Raw genomic sequence first — 15,505 nt, 5'->3', positions numbered from 1 at the left:
AGAAGAGATATTTGAACAAATTGTAGCTGAAAACTTCCCTAATCTAGCAAGGGAAACAAGCATTCGTGTCCAAGAGGCAGAGAGGACCCCATCCAAGCTCAACCAGGACAAACCTACGCCACGGCATGTCATAGTGCAATTCGCAAATATTAGATCCAAGGATACAGTATTGAAAGCGGCCAGGGCAAAGAAATTTCTCACGTACCAAGGCAAAGGTATCAGGATTACGTCAGACCTGTCTACAGAGACCTGGAATGAGAGAAAGGCTTGGGGGGGCATTTTTAAAGCTCTTTCAGAGAAAAACATGCAGCCAAGGATCCTTTATCCAGCAAAGCTGTCATTCAGAATTGATGGAGAAATAAAGACCTTCCAGAATCACCAGTCATTGACCAATTTCATAACCACGAAACCAGCCCTACAGGAGATATTTAGGGGGGGGTTCTATAAAAGTAAAAAGGCCCCAGGAGTGATACAGAACAGAAAGTCTCAATCTATAGAAAANAAAGAAATTTCTCACGTACCAAGGCAAAGGTATCAGGATTACGTCAGACCTGTCTACAGAGACCTGGAATGAGAGAAAGGCTTGGGGGGGCATTTTTAAAGCTCTTTCAGAGAAAAACATGCAGCCAAGGATCCTTTATCCAGCAAAGCTGTCATTCAGAATTGATGGAGAAATAAAGACGTTCCAAAATCGCCAATCATTAACCAATTTCGTAACCACGAAACCAGCCCTACAGGAGATATTAAGGGGGGCTCTATAAAGGTAAAAAGGCCCCAAGAGTGATACAGAGCAGCAAGTCACAACCGATACAAAGACTTTAAAGAGAAATGGCATCATTAAAATCATATCTGTCAATAATCTCTATCAATCTAAATGGCTTAAACTCTCCCATAAAACGCAACAGGGTTGCAGATTGGATAAAAAGACATGACCCATCCATTTGCTGTCTACAAGAGGCTCATTTTGAGNTACAAGAGACTCATTTTGAACCTAAAGATACATTCAGACTGAAAGTAAAGGGATGGAATACCATCTTTCCCACCAATGGACCTCAAAAGAAAGCTGGTGTAGCAATTCTCATATCAGACAGATTGGATTTTAAACGAAAGACTATAGAGACACAGAAGGTAGGGCACTATATTATTCTTAAAGGAAGTATTCAACAAGTGGATATGACAATTATTAATATATATGCCCCCAACAGGGGAGCAGCAAGATACACAAGCCAACTCTTAACCAAAATAAAGAGACATATAGATAAGAACACAGTAATAGTAGGGGNCACTATATTATTCTTAAAGGATGTATCCAACAAGAGGATATGACAATTATAAATATATATGCCCCCAACAGGGGACCAGCAAGATAAACAAGCCAACTCTTAACCACAATAAAGAGACATATAGATAAAAATACACTAATAGAAGGAGACCCCAACACTCTACTATCAGCAATACACAGATCACCTAAGCAAGAAATCAGAAAAGAAACAAGAGCTTTGAATGCCATACTCTACGAGTTAGACCTCATGGATATATGTAGAACACTACACCCCCNTGCCATACTCGACGAGTTGGACCTCATAGATATATATAGAACACTACACCCCAGAACCAAAGAATACTCATTCTATTCTAATGCCCATGGAACATTCTCAAGAATAGACCATGTTCTGGGTCACGAAACAGGTCTCAACCTATACCAAAAGATTGAAATTATTCCCTGAATATTCTCAGACCACAGCACTCTGAAATTGGAATTCAACCACAAGGAAAAATTTGGAAGAAACTCAAACACTTGGAGACTAAGGACCATCCTGCTCAGGAATGACTTGATAAATCAGGAAATCAAAAATCAATTTAAACAATTTATGCNTGGAACTCAACCACAAGGAAAAACCTGGAAGAAACTCAAACACTTGGAGGCTAAGAACCATCCTGCTCAAGAATGACTCGATAAACCAGGAAATCAAAAAACAAATTAAACAATTTATGGAGACCAACGAGAATGAATACACAACGGTCCAAAACCTATGGGATACTGCAAAGGCAGTCCTAAGGGGGAAATACATAGCCATCCAAGCCTCACTCAAAAGAATAGAAAAATCTAAAATGCAGTTTTTATATTCTCACCTCAAGAAGCTGGAACAGCAACAGAGGGACAGGCCTAATCCTCACACGAGGAAGCAGTTGACCAAGATTAGAGCAGAAATCAACGAATTAGAAACCAGGAGTACAGAGCAGATCAAAAGAACTAGAAGCTGGTTCGTTGAGAGAATCAATAAAATTGACAGACCACTGGCAAGAGTTATCCAAAAGAATAGGAAAGGACCCAAATTAATAAAATTATGAATGAAAAGGGACTCAAATTAATAAAATTATGAATGAAAGGACCCAAATTAATAAAATTATGAATGAAAAAGGAGAGGTCACAACCAACACCAATGAAATTGGAAGGATTATTAGAAACTTTTATCAACAGCTTTATGCCAATAAATTAAGCAATCTGGAAGAGATGGAGGCCTTCCTGGAAACCTATAAACTACCAAGACTGAAACAGGAAGAAATAGATTTCTTAAATAGGCCAATTAACTATGAAGAAATTGAGTCAGTGATAAACAACCTTCCAAATAATAAAACTCCAGGCCCAGACGGTTTTCCTGGGGAATTCTACCAAACATTCAAAGAAGAAATAATACCTATTCTCCTAAAGCTATTTCAAAAAATAGAAACAGAAGGAAAGCTACCAAACTCATTCTATGAGGCTAATATTACCTTGATCCCCAAACCAGGCAAAGACCCCCTCAAAAAGGAGAATTACAGACCGATTTCTCTAATGAATATGGATGCCAAAATCCTCAACAAGATCCTTGCTAATAGAATCCAACAGTACATTAAAAGGATTATCCATCATGACCAAGTGGGATTCATACCTGGGATGCAAGCATGGTTCAACACTCGCAAATCAATCAATGTGATACATCATATCAACAAGAAAAGACTCAAGAACCATATGATCCTCTCAATTGATGCAGAAAAAGCATTTGACAAAATACAGCATCCTTTCCTGATTAAAACCCTTCAGAGTGTAGGAATAGAGGGTACATTTCTCAATCTCATAAAAGCCATCTATGAAAAGCCTACTGCAAGCATTATTCTCAATGGGGAAAAGCTGGAAGCCTTTCCCTTAAGATCAGGAACACGACAAGGATGCCCACTCTCGCCACTATTATTCAACATAGTACTAGAAGTCCTTGCAACAGCAATCAGAAGACAAAAAGGGATCAAAGGTATCCAAATCGGCAAAGAAGAAGTCAAACTGTCTCTCTTTGCAGATGACATGATACTCTATATGGAAAACCCAAAGGAATCCACTCCCAAACTATTAGAAGTTATAGAACAATTCAGTAAGGTGGCAGGATACAAAATCAATGCCCAGAAATCAGTTGCATTTCTATACATAAATAATGAGACTGAAGAAAGAGAAATTAGGGAATCCATCCTTTTTACAGTAGCATCAAAAACCATACCAATGAAATTGGAAGGATTATTAGAAACTTTTATCAACACCAATGAAGTTGGAAGGATTATTAGAAACTTTTATCAACAGCTATATGCCAATAAATTTAGCAATCTGGAAGAAATGGAGGCCTTCCTGGAAACCTATAAACTACCAAGACTGAAACAGGAAAGAATTGATTTTTTAAACAGGCCAATTATTAAGAGATTGAGTCAGTGATAAACAACCTTCCAAAAAACAAAACTCCAGCCTCGGATGNAAACTCCAGGCCCAGACGGTTTTCCTGGGGAATTCTACCAAACATTCAAAGAAGAAATAATACCTATTGTCCTAAAGCTATTTCAAAAAATAGAAACAGAAGGAAAGCTACCAAACTCTTTCTATGAGGCCAGTATTACCTTGAACCCCAAACCAAGCAAAGACCCCATCCAAAAGGAGAATTACAGACCGATTTCCCTAATGAAGATGGACGCCAAAATCCTCAACAAGATCCTGGCTAATGGAGTCCAACAGTAACTTTAAAAGGATTATCCATCATGACCAAGTGGGATCCATCCCTGGGATGCAAGCGTGGTTCAACACTCGCAAATCAATCAATGTGATACATCATATCAACAAGAAAAGACTCAAGAACCATATGATCCTCTCAATTGATGCAGAAAAAGCATTTGACAAAATACAGCATCCTTTCCTGATTAAAACCCTTCAGAGTGTAGGAATAGAGGGTACATTTCTCAATCTCATAAAAACCATCTATGAAAAGCCTACAGCAAATATCATTCTCAATGGGGAAAAGCTGGAAGCCTTTCCCTCAAAATCAGTAACACGACAAGGATGCCCACTCTCGCCACTATCATTCAGTTAGTACTAGAAGTCCTTGCAACAGCAATCAGACAACAAAAAGGGGATCAAAGGTATCCAAATCGGCAAAGAAGAAGTCAAACTGTCTCTCTTTGCAGATGACATGATACTCTATATGGAAAACCCAAAGGAATCCACTCCCAAACTATTAGAAGTTATAGAACAATTCAGTAAGGTGGCAGGATACAAAATCAATGCCCAGAAATCAGTTGCATTTCTATACATAAATAATGAGACTGAAGAAAGAGAAATTAGGGAATCCATCCTTTTTACAGTAGCATCAAAAACCATACGTTACCTTGTAATTAACCAGAGACGTAACGTAAAGGACCTATATCCTAGAAACTATAGATCACTTTTGAAAGATATTGAGGAAGACATAAAAAGATGGAAAAATATTCCATGCTCATGGATTGGAAGAATTAACATAGTTAAAATGTCCATACTACCCAGAGCAATCTACACTTTCAATGCTATCCCGATCAAAATACCGAGGACATTTTTCAAAGAACTGGAACAAATAGTCCTTAAATTTGTATGGAACCAGAAAAGGCCCTGAATCTCCAAGGAACTGTTGAAAAGGAAAAATAAAGCTGGGGGCATCACAATGCCAGATTTCGAGCTGTAGTACAAAGCTGTGATCAAAAAGACAGCATAGTACTGGCACAAAAACAGATACATAGACCAATGGAACAGAATAGAGAACCCAGAAATGGACCCTCAGCTCTTTGGGCAGCTTATCTTTGATAAAGCAGGAAAAAACATCCAGTGGAAAAAAGACAGTCTCTTCAATAAATGGTGCTGGGAAAATTGGACAGCTACATGCAAAAGAATGAAACTTGACCACTCTCTCACACCATACACAAGGATAAACTCCAAATGGATGAAAGACCTCGATGTGAGACAGGAATCCATCAGAATCCTGGAGGACAACATAGGCAACAACCTGTACGACATCAGCCAAAGCAACCTTTTTCATGACACATCTCCAAAGGCAAGAGAAACAAAAGATAAAATGAACATGTGGGACTTCATCAAGATGAAAAGCTTCTGCACAACCAAGGAAACAGTCAAAAAAACTAAGAGGCAGCCCACAGAATGGGAGAATATATTTGCAAATGATACTACAGATAAAAGACTGGTATCGAAGATCTACAAAGAACTTCTCAAGCTCAATACGCGAGAAACAAATAAACAAATCGTAAAATGGGCTGAAGATATGAACAGACACTTTTCCAATGATGACATACAAATGGCTAACAGACATTTAAAAAAATGTTCAAAATTATTAGCCATCAGGGAAATTCAAATGATAACCACACTAAGATACCGCCTTACACCAGGTAGAATGGCAAAAATTGACAAGGCAATAAACAACAATTACTGGAGAGGATATGGAGAAAGGGATCCCTCCTACATTGTTGATGAAAATGCAGGTTGGTACAGCCACTCTGGAAAACAGTGTGGAAGTCCCTTAAAAAGTTAAAAATTGAGGGGCGCCTGGGTGTCACAGCGCTTAAGCGTCTGGCTTTTACTCAGGGCGTGATCCCGGCATTATGGGATCGAGCCTCACATCAGGCTCCTCCGCTATGAGCCTGCTTCTTCCTCTCCCACTCCCCCTGCTTGTGTTCCCTCTCTCGCTGGCTGTCTCTATCTCTGTCAAATAAATAAATAAAATCTTTAAAAAAAAATTAAAAATTGAGCTACCCTATGTTCCAGCCATTGCACTATTGGGTATTTACCCCAAAGATACAGACATAGTGAAGAGAAGGGCCATATGCACCCCAATGTTCATAGCAGCATTGTCCACAATAGCTAAATCTTGAAAGGAACTGAGATGCCCTTCAACAGATGACTGGATTAAGAAGTTGTGGTCCATATATACAATGGAATATTACTCAGCTATCAGAAAGAATGAGTTCTCAACATTTGCTGCACAATGGATGGCACTGGAGGAGATAATGCTAAGTGAAATAAGTCAAGCAGAGAAAGACAATTATCAAATGATTTCTCTCATCTATGTAACCTAAGAACTAGAAAGATCGGTAGGGGAAGAAAGGGATAAAAAAAAGGGGGTAATCAGAAGTGGGAATGAAGCATGAGAGACTATGGACTCTGAGAAACAAACTGAGGGCTTCAGAGGGGAGGGGGTGGGGGAATGGGATAGACTGGTGATGGGTAGTAAGGAGGGCACGTATTGCATGGTGCACTGGGTGTTCTACGCAACTAATGAATCATCGAACTTTACATCAGAAACCAGGCATGTACTGTATGGTGACTAACATAATATAATAAAACAATTAAAAAATAGTGTTGTGTTCTCACATTACATGTTTGCATTTTTAGACTTTTTTTCCTATTATATTTTCATACTTTATCCTTCATCTGGATAATGGAACATTTATAAAATTCTTGGATTCAAGAAGGGGAGGACAGTCTACTAATACCTGGGTGTTCATTATTCACTGTTGTAGTCAAGCTCATTCAGAGGCAAAGTAAAGTGATGTTAGAGGTGATGAGCAGGTATTACTCCCTTCTGTGTTAGGCCTTGAAATCACTACTCCTTACGTAAGATAATCTCACATAACCCTTAACATGTAAGTACTCCTGAAAGGGGGACAGCTGGATTTTCCTAAATCTGTTGCCACTATTCTGTGTTCTCATTTTCCTTTTACTGTATGCAGCTGTCTCTAGATGCTGTGCTTTCAGTGAAATGAAGTCCCCCATCCCACTTTGATCTCCTGGTTCTGGTTCTGAAGATCATTGGTCTTCTAGTAATTATCTGAAGATGGGTTGGATCAGTTCAGTCCCTTTATTCACCACATTTAGAGTATTTTATAGTTAGGTGCCTCCCACAGGCATAACAACTGGGGTTTCAAAATTGTCTTGTATCTAGGTCTGGAAAACCTTCAAGTGCTGACTGTCAAATCCCTTTCCCCTCATATTATGTCTTGTCTTTTTTCTACTGTCAATTCATCATGTTGAATCCCACTTCTATTTAGATTGTATACATTTTATATATTTAAAAAGATCCATGTTTTAGTCTTCTTTCAAATGCTCATATTCACCTACCACGATACATTCATCTTACCTCAACAGTTTCATTTTAGAAATTGAGGTACTCTTATTTTCCTGTCAATTTCAAAAATATTTGGTTGTCTATTTGGAATATTATCTGCATCTTGTCAGTTGTTTAGCTTTGAGTCTGAACATGACAATAGTCACTGAATCCTGCAGAGTATTTGACTCTGTGTTATTGAGGATTTCTTCCAATGTTATGTATTTGTTTTTATTTTCTCTTCAGTCTTCCATTGTGTGGGAAAAGCCTGCTACCAGTGTAGTTATGAATCTCCACTGTTTAGCTGAGTTAGTTTACTAAATTTAAAGATTCAGAAACTATAGCCTAAATGTACTGCCATAGTTACATTAATTATGATTCATAATTGTCTAAATTAACTTCACCTCACATTAATTTAAAAATCTATAAAAATTATTACTCTTTCTATAAGAAAATTAATTATTCATAAGGGAGCTTTTCATGACAAAGCTTTTTGTCATCAGTATATGTTTAATAATCAATTGATATGTATTTTCTATTAATTTAGTTCTATTTCTCTATTAAAATCCAAATGAAAAAAAAGAAAAAAAAACCCAAATGAATTATTATTTTTTAATTCAACAGAGCTAGCAGCTACTTTCTTTTATAGTCAGTGTTTATTAAAAATCAGGTTTTTCTTATTATTGTGGTTAAATCAGATGTGTGTCAAAATTCTAACAGTCTTGCTTATGAAGAGCCTCTCCACCTGGGTTTAAGTTGCCAAGGGAAGAAGTTATGACTGGATAAGACCTGCCTATAGCCAGGTCCTTTGGAGCATCAAAACTACTCATATACAAGCATGCGCACACACACACACACACACACACACACATGTTTCTTTATATAGTCACTTGTTCATGTATATCTGAGATATTTTTAGTTTCTGGCTATTGAGGATAAAGAGCATTTTATGGTTTTGTTTCTCTTGAATGGATTTACTGGGTTGTATGTGTGAATTTATAAGAAACTGACAAATTGTTTCCCAAAGGCTTGTAATAATGTCATCCCCACCAAGAATGTGTAGGAGTTCCAGTTACTCCTCCATCTTTGTCAGCATTTGATAGTATCAGTCATTTTAGCTTTTTTTAAAATCATAGTATATTTGTAGCAATATCAGACTGTGATTTTAATCTGCATTCCCTTCATGACTAATGATGATGAGTATCTTTTCATATGCTTGATAAATAGCTTATATCATTGAGTTAATTATTCTCTACAATCATTGGTCAATGTTAGGTCTCTAATTTTTTTATATTATCTGATATTACCCTTCATTTATAATCTCCATTCCCTTTTTTCTTCTAAAAATAAAATGTCTATGTGTAAATATACAATTTTTATATGTCCAAAGCACATGTTTTTCCTTTCATTTGTTTATTCCATTCTCTTGCCTTATTGGACTTGCTGTAGTCTCCAGAACAATGCTAAATGGAAGTGGTTAGTGAATATCTTTGTCATTTTCTCAGTGTCAAAGCATGTAGTCTTTCACCATTAAGGATGATGTTAACTGTAGTTGTTTTGTTTCTTTTTTTTATTTTTTTTCCAAAATCTTTATCAGATTGAGGATGTTTTTCTCTCTTCTACTGTTCTTTTGTTTTTTAAATCATAGATAGGTACTGCATTTTACTTAATATGTTTCTTCTGAATGTATTAACATGACCATATTAGTTTTTTCCTGTATGAAATTGCAAAACAGATGAACATAGGGGAAGGGAAGGAAAAATAAAATAAGATAAAAACAGAGAGGGAGGCAAACCAGAAGAGATTCTTAACTATAGGATCTGAACTGGGGGTTGCTGGAGGGGAGGGAGGTTGTTGGGGGGATGGAGTAACAGGGTGAGGGGCATTAAGAAGGGTACTTGATGTAATGAGCACTGGGTGTTATATGCAATTGATGAATCACTAAATTCTACCCCTGAAACTAATTATACACTGTATGTTAACTAAATTGAATTTAAATGAAAAAATAAAAATAAAAGTTCAAAAAAACATTTTTCAGATGTTGATGTCACTGCTTATCCCAACAAAGACATAGTACAATAGTATAATTAGTTCATATCAAGCTAGATATAATATAAAGACAATTTAGTGTGATAAAAACTTACCAAAAAATAGATCTGAAAAATAATCAAGAGATAGAAGAAATTATATGTGAAGAATGAAAAAATCACATGTGGGGAATTCACACACAGAACATATTTTAACAATAAATATGTGAAGAGAACAGAATAGAATAATAGCTTCAAAATACTTAGAGAAAATTATTGATGTGGAGAACAATGGCAAAAGATTTAGAAAAAAATTGAATTTTCTTACAGCTTACAGCCCATTAATGAGTCCTTGAGACAGAGTGACCTTCCTCTAGAAACTCAACTGCCTCAATGTTAATATTTTGCTAAGGGCAAAATGCAGCCTTAGATTTACATTAGCCCAACCTCCAGGATCTTGTATGTCTCCTTTAACATTTAAAAATTCTTTTGGAAAATTCCTTTATCTTTACTCCCCCCAAGATAGATGTTAGCAATCGTCCTCCAAGCACATGGCACAGTGATACATATCTGAAGGGTCTCATGACTAAGGTTTTATTGGACAATAGTAAATGACCTTTTCTTAAAATAGCTAGCACCTCAAGGTCCTGGAAACCTTGCTTCCAAATTCCTTAGAGACTTACGCTATCCCTAACCCCCTCCCAACTTTGAAAGTATATAATTGGCCACTCTTCACAACCCCAATGCAGCTCTTTCTGCCCACAGGTCCTATTCCCATGCTTTAATAAAGACGCCTTTTTGCACCAAAGACATCTCAAAAAGTCTTTCTTGACTGCTCACTCCTGAACCCCAACACTTTCACATCAAAAATCTCTGCAAATTTATTCCGTATAGGCAAGAAAGTATTATTTATGGTCAAGAGTAAAATGCATACTAAAAACTAAAAAAAAAAAAAAAAATTCTACAGCATGTCCTCAGGGAAGAGGAGAATGCAAAGTGATACATAAAATAATCCAAGATGCAAGCTAAATGTTAAGAAAAAAACTATAAACGTGGATTACATATCAGCAGTTGTAAAACACTATCATAATTATGTCTAACTTTGAGGTAAAAAAGCAAGCGAGATGAATTTAACACAGGATAAGAATAAGCATAGTTCACAGGACCATTTAAGATTATTGTATTTTTCAGGAGGCGGGAAATGATAGTAATTATCTTTGAACCTAGGTGACTATGCATTTTAAAATTTCAACAACACAATTGATAGAAATAGGGTATATAACTTTCAAGCTAGTGAGGAAAAAGTGGAATAATAAATCAATCAATTCAAAATATGCAGAAAAGGAGGGGGAAAAAACAGAAAAAGTTTAGAAAAAATGTAAAAAAGAAAGGTAAACCAGAAAGTATAAATTAAATGACATTAATAAATCTACATTTAACAGTAGTTATTAAAATTAGCTGTATTTTAAGAGAGGGATCGTAAAAATGAAGGCAAAGACAGTTAAAAAAATGTTATAAAAAAAAACACCAGTCAAATATATCAAAGCAATTCAGCATTTTTAGGGTAAAGATGAAGAAATCAAAAGAACAAGAAAAAACAAACAAAAATAGAGTTTCTACTATGATGGTAAAGAATAGATTTAACAAGTTTAAGATATGTTCCAGTTGCTGTATGCTGCTTTTAACTCTTGCACAGATAGTATTACATAGAATATATCTACAGTATCCTACTTATTTTTTCCCCTAAAAAGATAGCTGGATTTTCCTATATGTAATTCCTGCCCCCATGAAAATGAGCATATTCATGTTCCTATACTATGCCAATGAGAGAGACTCTGGTGGCAAATGCCCAGTAATGGACTTCTGGAACATTAATGTATGCTCCCTAACTAACTTCACCAAGTTCTGCAACATTTTTCTTTATAAAATATCGCCAATTTACAGTTCTGCCATGAGCCAATGAGGTATCCCAGATCTTTAACTTTGGTATTGTATTTTATTTTTTGCCAACCAGATTATCTTAAATATTGCCTCATTATTGTATTAATCTGAATTTCCAGTAGTGTGAATTTATTAGGTTAGTTTTAATTTAATCTGAATTTTCTAGCTTAACTTCTCAGCATATTCATATTCTTTGCTTAATTTTCTGTTGTTTTTCCTGTCTCCTTAGTTGTTTTGCAAAAGTTCCTCCTAAATTCCTGATGCTAATCCCTTGTCAGTTGTAGATGTTGTAAATATCAGAGTCCAGGCTGTCACCCCATCTGTTAACTTTGTTTATGTGCTTCATTGACAAGAAGTCCATGAATCTTAATATTTATATTGTATATCTTTTAAAAATTTATTTAAGGAAATATGTTATCTACTCTAAATTTACAAATGTATAGTCACAATATAAAGAGAAAGAATAGATTTCCTTTCATTTCATCCCTCAGTCAGCATCCATAGCTTTATAAAGGCAACATTTTTACATCTTTAATTGCTGCAGGTATTATTTTCATAAAAATCACTCAATAAATCCCATAATCAGGTGTCACCCCAAAGTTCAGAAGACCTTGCTCTATGCTACAATTTTATTTTTTTTTATTTTTTTTTAAGATTTTATTTATTTATTCGACAGAGATAGAGACAGCCAGAGAGAGAGGGAACACAAGCAGGGGGAGTGGGAGTGGAAGAAGCAGGCTCATAGCGGAGGAGCCCGATGTGGGACTCGATCCCATTACGCCGGGATCACGCCCTGAGCTGAAGGCAGAAGCTTAACCACTGTGCCACCCAGGTGCCCCCTATGCTACAATTTTAATGTTTAATTGTAGGGAAAATATTAACTTAGATGAAATGGGCTGCTGTTAATGGAATGTCCAATGGAAATGCTATCTTTGGTGGCTACGTGGAGTTTATCTGTGAAGGTAGTATACACATAAATCAATGCCATAGATATGAAGAAAGAAAATACCCTAAACTTACTGACTTCAGTTGTCATATAAATGCAATGTATAAGCCCCACTCAGAGGGTGGGGCTTCTGCTTGAGATCCTTTCCCTCTCCTTCTCCCTCTGCCCCTCCCCCCACTCACTCACACTCTCTCAAATAAATAAATAAAATTTTTTTTTTTTTGAGGAGAGTCTCCTTATTAAGAGATTTAGCTTCATAGTCTTTTAGCACGTAACTTTCCTTTAGCAAAGATCTAGATTTAATTATAAGGCCATTCCAATAACCTTGAAGCAAGTTACAAATTTTCCTATACCTTGTTTCAAGCCATGCATAAGAAAATGAATCAAAATTTGAAGTATATTATACCATCACAGAATTGGCCATATTCCTTTTTTTAGTGTTATATTAGCTTCAGGCGTACAACATTCTGTTTTGACGGTTCTATACACAGTAGTAGTCACCATTTGTCACCATACAACATTATTGCAATATTATTAACTATATTCCCTCTGTTTTACTTTTCATCTTTGTAACTTAGTTATTATATAACTGGGAGTTTTTACTTCTTAATCCCTTTTATCTGTTTTGCCCATTCCCCTATCTACCTCATCTCCGGCAACCACCAGTTGTTCCTTGTAATTAAGAGTCCATTCTTTGTTTAATCATTTGTTTGATTTTTAGATTTCACATATAAGTGAAATCATAGATTATTTGTCTGTTACTAACTTCACTTACCATGACATCCTGTAGGACCACCCATGCTGTCATAAGTGGCAAGATTCCATTCTTTTATAATGGCTGAGAAATATTCCACATTTTCTTTATCCACTCATCTATTGATGGGCTCTTAGGTTGTTTCCATAGCTTGCCTGTTGTAAATAATGCTGCAATAAACATAAGGGTTTATGTATGTTTTCAAAATAATGTTTTGATTTCTTTGTGGAGACTTTTTTTTTTAAAGAACAACAAAAAATGGTCCTTTTTCTTTCTTCTGCTTCTTTTCATGTCTTTCATTGGAATGATTTTGTTCTTTTAGCTGCATCAGGACTCTTAATTGCCTTTACAAATATGCCTCATTTTCTTCACATCTCTGTGGGAACTCCGCAACACATTCGGAGATGGAAAGCTTATCCATAACTTTCTAACTTATGATGAGCAGTAATTTGAGCAACTGAATCTTGATCTTCATCCTTTGATTATTTTGTTGTTTAGGCACAAACACATAAGCATGTGCATGTACAAACATTAAGTTATCCAAGAGAAGACGAAATAATAAAGCAGTCAAAAGAAACAAATAGTATAGCAGCTATGGTGAAATGCTGAGGGCAAGGAGAAATGCATTTGAATCTTGGTGAAATCAAACATTTTTTTCCACGGTTTACAAAAATACAGCAGAACAAATTAAAAGAAGTAGTATTGCTAAAACATAATTTTTTAAATCTGGTACTATGAGTATCCCCATTTGTGAGCATTCAGAATGAGAACAAAACAACAAAAAATCCCCGAAAGTTTTAACTTTAACCTCATACAAGATTCAGGCATAGGGGTGGGAGGTGGAGGTAGGAAAGAGGTTCGCATATCTAATGTGAGCTTCAGTTCTTACCCTTTCAATTCTATCCTCATAATCAGTAGATCTCTGGGCTTGGTGATAATGCATGCATATGGAAAAGGACTAATTTATTTTCATGAAGACTATTAATAGGTTACAAGAGAGAGAAAGTAATTAACTATAACTTCCAGCCTTATAATAACCATAAACTTATTAAACCTCTCCACAGTAATATTTAGAGAATACTGATGCAGTATGTCTTTGAAGATCAAGTTGTGCTGGACTTGCATGCAAATATTTAAGAAGTTAATTAAAATATGAAATATTTTTGAACTCTGATTCTGATTATATTGTAAGAGTACATTCTAATTATTAATGAAGCATCCAGATTTTCTTCTTTTTTCCTAATTAGAATTTCTGCTTATGTCTGTTTGAGGCCATCAAAATTCAGTGCTACTACTAGGCACATTGGTATGAATTGCAAAGTTGGAGAAAAAGTTATTTTAGTACTTTCCTCTTTTTTTTCCAATAATAAAGCTAATAAATTTACCCTTTATTCTGAGTGTCCTATTTTTATGTTGAAATGAAATCTGATATTTTTAAGGTCAAATAAAGGCACTTCCATATTTTTACACATTTTCAGGATATTAAGAAGCAGATGGACCTCAAGCCTATAACCACAAGATGATAATTAGTGATTCTAGGTTATTTCATTTGATTACCTTACAGCTCATTATGTTAAATTTTTATGTGTTAGCATTTGTATCAATATTGGAACAAAATTAGGCATTTTATAGATCATCCTGAAATATCAATACAGATCCATGCATATATAAGTTAAAATACTTTGCTTCTTTGACATATATCAGTATAATACTTCAAGTATGACTATAGGTCCCAAGGTACTTACCATTCTACATGCAGCTAGTCCAGATTTTAGAAACAATCTGTACTAACAAAAATTTTAGGGAAGTCAATAATTAGCATCTGAAATATTTTTATTTTTATTTATGTAGGGATTTCATTTACTAATGTTTATTTTTATCATAAATTTTAGCAAATTAATTAGCTATGAAACAGTATTTGCATTTATGTCTAAATATAGGCAAGTTACATAACAGCAAATTCATATCTTTTGTAAACATTTTTCATTGCAGACATTTGTTGTACATTTGTACAGAATGAAATATTCTCAAAAGAAAATAAAAATTAATGGAATAGGTTGTATGTTAATGGTCTTAAGCTAGAACAATATCTTTCACATCGTAGCTTGATGTAAACTTTTAATAAACATCCAGAATTGAATTAACACTTGGGAAAAAATTATCACTGAAAGAAGCTACCAGATATCTACTGAGTAAGAAATGCCTGAATTCTCCAACGTTAGTGATTGTCTGGTGTCAATTTGATCACCCAACACCATTTGAAAACTCTCCATCAGTCATTATTATGCTTGATTCTGAAGATTTAAAAATAAATGAGATGTTCACTGCCCTTAAGACTTCTTTCCTAGACATGGAAAGAGAGAATGAGGGGAAAAAAGAAAGAACTTCATCATTTCTA

The sequence above is a fragment of the Ailuropoda melanoleuca genome, chromosome 3, assembly GCF_002007445.2.
Source record: "Ailuropoda melanoleuca isolate Jingjing chromosome 3, ASM200744v2, whole genome shotgun sequence".
NCBI classification, from domain to species: Eukaryota; Metazoa; Chordata; class Mammalia; order Carnivora; family Ursidae; genus Ailuropoda; species Ailuropoda melanoleuca.
Note: the sequence above shows the minus strand (reverse complement) of the source record.